Genomic DNA, 6,000 nt, shown 5'->3' with positions numbered 1-6,000 from the left:
GGTAGAAGCAGTTGGTAGTCCTGCCCAGCTGCAAAGTCTACAATCCACAACAATGACTTGCTTGGCCAGATGTGCAACATTGTTGCCAATGGTGCAACAGTGGCACTTGGGAGTAACCAACGGCTGTCTAATTAGAGTCAAAGCCCACTCAATGGGAGAGCATTTGTGCCTCCCTAGCACTATAAACTTAGCCAACTCCCTAAGGCTGGAGAGGACATAGACTCTAGGGGAGAACCTCCTACATTCATTTTCATAAACTAATGTAATTTCTAACTGTATTCCAAATATTCATTGCTATCATTACCAGGGCATCACCCAAAAAGACAGCAATGTCCGTGGGTCTGTAAATGGTGCAGAGATAAACAACTCAGGCAACTGTTTTGGGGAGCCGTGTCTGCTTTATTGCACATGAACAAATGTTTATATAGTGGAAGCCTGTGGACTGTGATTGGTTATCACATTACCTCAGATTGGACAATGAGCACTCATACCACCAGGATCTCTATGTGAGAGAAGCACATAAAAGAAGATGTGGAGAGTGCAGACTGGTCAGCAGGCCAACTATTGGCTATGCACACTACTCCAGAATTCAGCGTTCTGACTTCCGGAATACTCAGGAGTATTATGTACCATGCTTCTTATTTAGGAGCTCAGTGTGTCAGGTGGGCTGGCCTCCAGCTCATGCCTGCATTTTCTCCTATAATTTATCCTTATACACATAGAGAAGTGTAGCTCTCCCCCCTAATCAAAGAGGCTTCTTTTAGTAATAGTTGGAGACTATTGCAGAGGATCACAATGGATCAAAATGCAGAGACTAAGGGTCTCTTAGGTGCCCAACCCCATTTGATACATCTACAATACAACTCATACACATAAGGCTTAGGGAAAATCACAGAAGACAGCAGAAAGTTTGCAATAATCATAGAAACAGGTTACCTACTGCTTGATAATGTGCCTAAGACATGGCAAAAAAAAATGCATCCATGAAATCTCAACAACACATTGTCTGAATGAGGAAGACCTGTGTAACAACAATGCTAGTTAACACACCAGAATAGATGGAGTAAATTCCATGGAGTTTCACCTCTAGATGAAGAGCCACAGTTGACCAGTTGACCAATGGCTGCTGAAAGATGAAGAACCAGTCTCCTCTAAGGATGAGTTTCTTCACAGGTTGTCCAGTTCCAAGTGGTCAGCCTGGGCACATGTACATAGAAGCAATGCTAGATGGACTCAATAGGGTGTGGGGAGTGTGAGGAGAACACAGAAGTGTTAAAGGAAAGGGTAGGAGTAGTGTAAATTCAGTGTCCACATATGAAGTTCTCAAAATATTTTCAGAGATTATTTCTTCTAATTTGGTGAAGAACAACATGAATATTTTGATGGATCAGGACTTCTTTTAATTTATATAAATATCAGATCTCTCTATCCATGAACATAGGATATCTTTCCATTTATTTGTATCATCTTTATTTCATCAAAGTTTTCTAGTTTTTGTTGCAAAGATCATCTACTTTACTTGTTGATGTTGTTTTTATGTATTTTAATTTTTATAACTATTGTATAAAAGATTGTTCCATTGATTTCTTTTTCAGTAGCTTACTCACTATTTACATATAAAAAATTGCCGAGTTTTCTATTCTACTACTTTATTAAATTACTTTATTTATTACAATGGGTTTTGGGAGTTAGCTAGGGTTCCCTGTATATGAGATTATTGCCTTTGCAAACAAACACAGTTTTATGTTTCCCCTTCTAATTTGGAAGTTCTTTCTATTTCATTCCTTGCCTAACTTCTATGGCTAGGACTACTAGGGATAACATCAATAACAGTGGCGAAAGTGAGCATTCTTCTCTTGTTCTGGATTTTAGAGAAAAACTTTCACTACTTGGCCATTCAGTATATTGGCTGTAGGTGTGTCATCTATGGCCTTCAGTGTATTGTCTCTCAGTGATATAGATTGACCCACATAGCCAGTATTAGAATTTTGTAAACTTTAACTATACTGTAATCCAACCATGTGTCTTATGTGACCTTTCCTGAGGATACATGAACAAATCTCTCTTTACCATAGATAAAAGTACCAATGAACGACCAAAAAATTTATCCCAACCAAGTCTAAGTTAGAAAAACAATGAGTTTACTGGGTTACTTATAAGAGTGTCAGAGAGAGATTTTGGATCATGGGAGACCCAAGGCTTTGCTTCATCAAAAATGTTACCACAGCATGGCTGATGATTTACAAAATCTTCTTCTTTGGAGTTCACTGTAGAAATTGCAGATAGCTTTTGGGTAATTAGAAAGCTTCATTTCTAAGTATTGTATACTGTTTTCCTAATCATAGGGAGGGGCCTTGTGAATCCTTTAACTTTTTGAAGTTCCTGATCCTTGTATGTTTGTTTCATTAACTTATGAGTCTCCCTGAGTCCTGCAGGAGGGAATGCTTCAATTTGAAGGAGGTTACTATAGAACATCATGTCTCACTAACTTGTCCACAAAATTATTTGAAGTGTCACATTGTGTTATTAGTCAGGTCACAGAATTCTCCTATTCAATTATAATTTAGTAATATTTTAAGATAGATTTTTGGTATGTTGCCTAGACTGGCTTCAACCTTGCTATTTAGCCAAGGCTGATCTCCAACTTTCAATTACCCTGCCTTCAGCTCCCAAAAGCTAGGATTACAGACATGTGGCACCACATCTGCACATCTATAATAGTTTTTGACAAAACAAAACAAAACAAAAAAAACAAGTAGTTTCTTGGAACAACTTTTTCTGAACAGTCCTTCACCGACTCTTTGGTAATTATTTCTGTATTCTTAAAAACACTCTTAAATATTGTTCATTAAAGTATTCCGGAACATTCCTTGGATTTGACAAGTCTGCATTCTTTCTCCCAATTCTTATTTTGAAACAATGACATCTGTCTACCCTGATTTTTCTGAGACTTCTCAATATCTACCGTTTCTTAGTACTACCAATTATTTCCTCATCTCGTCTACAGATTTACTCAAATAAAGAATCATCTTTAAAATTTAGAGTCTGGGGAGATGGATGGGAGGTTGAAAGTGCCTACTTCTCTCACAAAGGGCCTAAGATTGGTCCCTAGCATCCACACTGAATGACCTGTAACTCTAGTTCCAGAGTGTCAGACAATGTATTTCGGTCTCTACGGGTATCTGCATCCACACACACAAACTCCCACCTAAGCATACACATTAGACACGTAGTTAAAAGTCAAAATAAAAAGATTTGAATTGAATGAAATCTGAAGCACCTACCATTCAACACACGCACCACTTGCAGCTACCAACAACTACCACCACGACTACCAATAATTTTAATAATAGATCCTGAAAGTTTGTCATGAAACTTGCCAAGCCTACCCAGGTATGAACTAAAAGCCTGCCATGTCTAAACACTTAATAATAGATATAAAACATTTAATTCTAATCAAATTTCTACAAAAAGAAATAAGATGCAGAAAAGAAAACTGGCCACGGCTACAGAGATAGTCAGGTGGAGGCAAGTGTCAATCGGGTGTTCCTAAACCTAAAATATAGATTCTTCTCACTGAGTCACACACACACCTACCACACAAGGTCACCCCTCTTGGATTTTGTTTTAAATTATGTCTGTGCTACAATTTTCAGTATTGAGATACTCCTTGATGAAGAAATAGAATGGGTCAAACACTGAGGTGGTTATCCCACCGCCGTGCCTGTCAGACTTCATGAATATTCCCCAAGAGAGTCAGGATGCCACAGCAAAAGATTGGTCATTTCTCACCAGCTGCAGGGTCTCCTATGTCTTCACTGTAACTTCACCACTATCCCCACTGTTTAGCCTACAACCCCACTGGTCATGCTGTGGGCCTCAGTTCTATTGGGTGCTCAGGACCACACCCTGCACTTCATCTGAAGGGCATTTTTCTTTATCCACATTGTTCTTTGAATTTATTTTTAATATGTAATACTTTCATTTTTTGAAATTATGGTTTAATTATATCATTTCACCTTCCCTTCCCTCCCTTCAACCTGATGTGGTGAGATAATGTGATTTCAGACACAACTTCTGGGGAAAGATCACCTACAGCCAAATACTAACTCTACCACTAAAGTCTTTAGCAAACCTAGGTGGTTTACTTGGCCTCTCTGGGCCTGAGTTTATGAATCGGTATGGTGGCAATTCCAACACTGATAGGAAAGATACTGGAATTGGAATTTTTGTTGTTTGCTAGATGAAGAAGAAATGCTTGAGGGCTGAGAACTCTGAAGGTTGCCACAAAGTGCACCCTCAGCTTGTGGTTGCCTCTTCCACTCAACAACAAGCAGAGACAGAGTTTCCGAGCTGTCAATGTTATCACATCTAAACCTGGAGTTACAAACTCCCATGCCAGTGACACAGACCGGATGAAGCCTGTCCAACTGGAAAGCCCACAACCTTCCTTAAGAGGAAAGACCCACTTAGCTTCTTATAAAGTTGTGCCTGTGACAAATCTGCTTCTTATATGAGAGATACTAGAAATTCAAACTTTTTGGGAAAAAGAAACTCTCTATTTTTAAATGTTGACCAATTATTTCCAACTGTATCATATTGTATGTGTCTGTTAATACTGTACCATCAGTTTGCCCCTTCTAACTGGAAGCCTGAAGCCTGAAGCTCGGCTCTCTAGTCATAGGACAGACTTGTGCCCTGAGCATGTGGTGACCATGGCTACAGATAATCTGAGATAGGTCAGGAAACTTTATCTTATTTATGGAGCAATTCCAGGCTGGGAAAACTGTGTGTCTACTCAGCTATGTGCTATGGTCACCACTTTTTGCCACAGATATTGATTTACCACAGGACTATCCTTGTCAGATCCCCCAGAATCTACAGGTCAAATTCCTGGCCCATCCCAAGATTCCAACCACTCACCGGTGATCTTAGCTATGGTGTCAGTTACTAATGGTCCTGAGATTAAGAACTTGATGAAACAGATGGCAGGAAAGCTGCTGCTAAAATTGTCTATGTATGGTAAGAGAAGGAAAGCAGCCTTCCCTGCCCTGTGTCTGTGGAAGATAAAGGGGGGTTATTGGAGGCAGTATCCATCTAATCTGCTCATGGTCAAGTCTGCTGAAGTTCACATGATTACCCCTTGGGGAAAATGGAGCTGGTAGCAGCTGTGGTGTAAGCTTTAGTCATTTTAAGATTACGAGAGGGCTAGAGAAGCCTTGATAAGTTGCTAAGAGCCGTATCTATCTATGGAATCCAAATAATTTTCCAGTGGCTTCACTTTCATCTATAAAGAGCCAGAGGTAAGCCAAGGTAAAGTCTACTAAGGAGTTAAAATATATATTTAAAAGTTTTAGCTTGGGAAAGGTAGCATGTGCCTATAAGCCCAGCACTTCGAAGGCAGGGTGATCATGAGCTCAAGGCTATCTTGTGTTATATAGTGAGTTCTAATCATGCCTGGTTTATATAGCAAGATATTGTTTTTAAAAAATCATGTTTTATGGTGCTGAAGAAATTGCTCAGAAGCTGGGAGCACTTACTGCTCTTACATAGGACTCATGTTTGGTTCCCAGGACCCAGATGCTGACCCAAAGCCATCTCTAACTCTAGTTCTTAGGGGTCTGACATCTTCTTCTGGCCTCTGGGGGCACCAGGCACACACGTGTGGTACAGATGCATGCATACATGTAGGCAAAATGCTCACACACAGAAAATAGAAATGGACGAATCATTTTATATTGTAAAATTTGAATTAAATGAGTAAAAACAAGTTACATATTTGTTTTCAGAGAAAGACATAAAATTGTGATAGATCAGCCAAGCATGGCGGCTTACACCTGAGGAGAATTGCTGTGGTTTTTGAGGTTGGCTTAGGCTGTAGAAGATGACTCTGTCTTAAAAGATTCCCCTAAAATTATGGCATATCTTTATTGTAAATAATATGCAATTATCTATGGAATAAATAAGATTAATTTTAAAGGCTACTCATAAAATACTATG

Source organism: Peromyscus eremicus, chromosome 6 (genome assembly GCF_949786415.1).
Source record: "Peromyscus eremicus chromosome 6, PerEre_H2_v1, whole genome shotgun sequence".
Taxonomy (NCBI): Eukaryota; Metazoa; Chordata; class Mammalia; order Rodentia; family Cricetidae; genus Peromyscus; species Peromyscus eremicus.
This window is presented reverse-complemented; position numbering follows the sequence as displayed.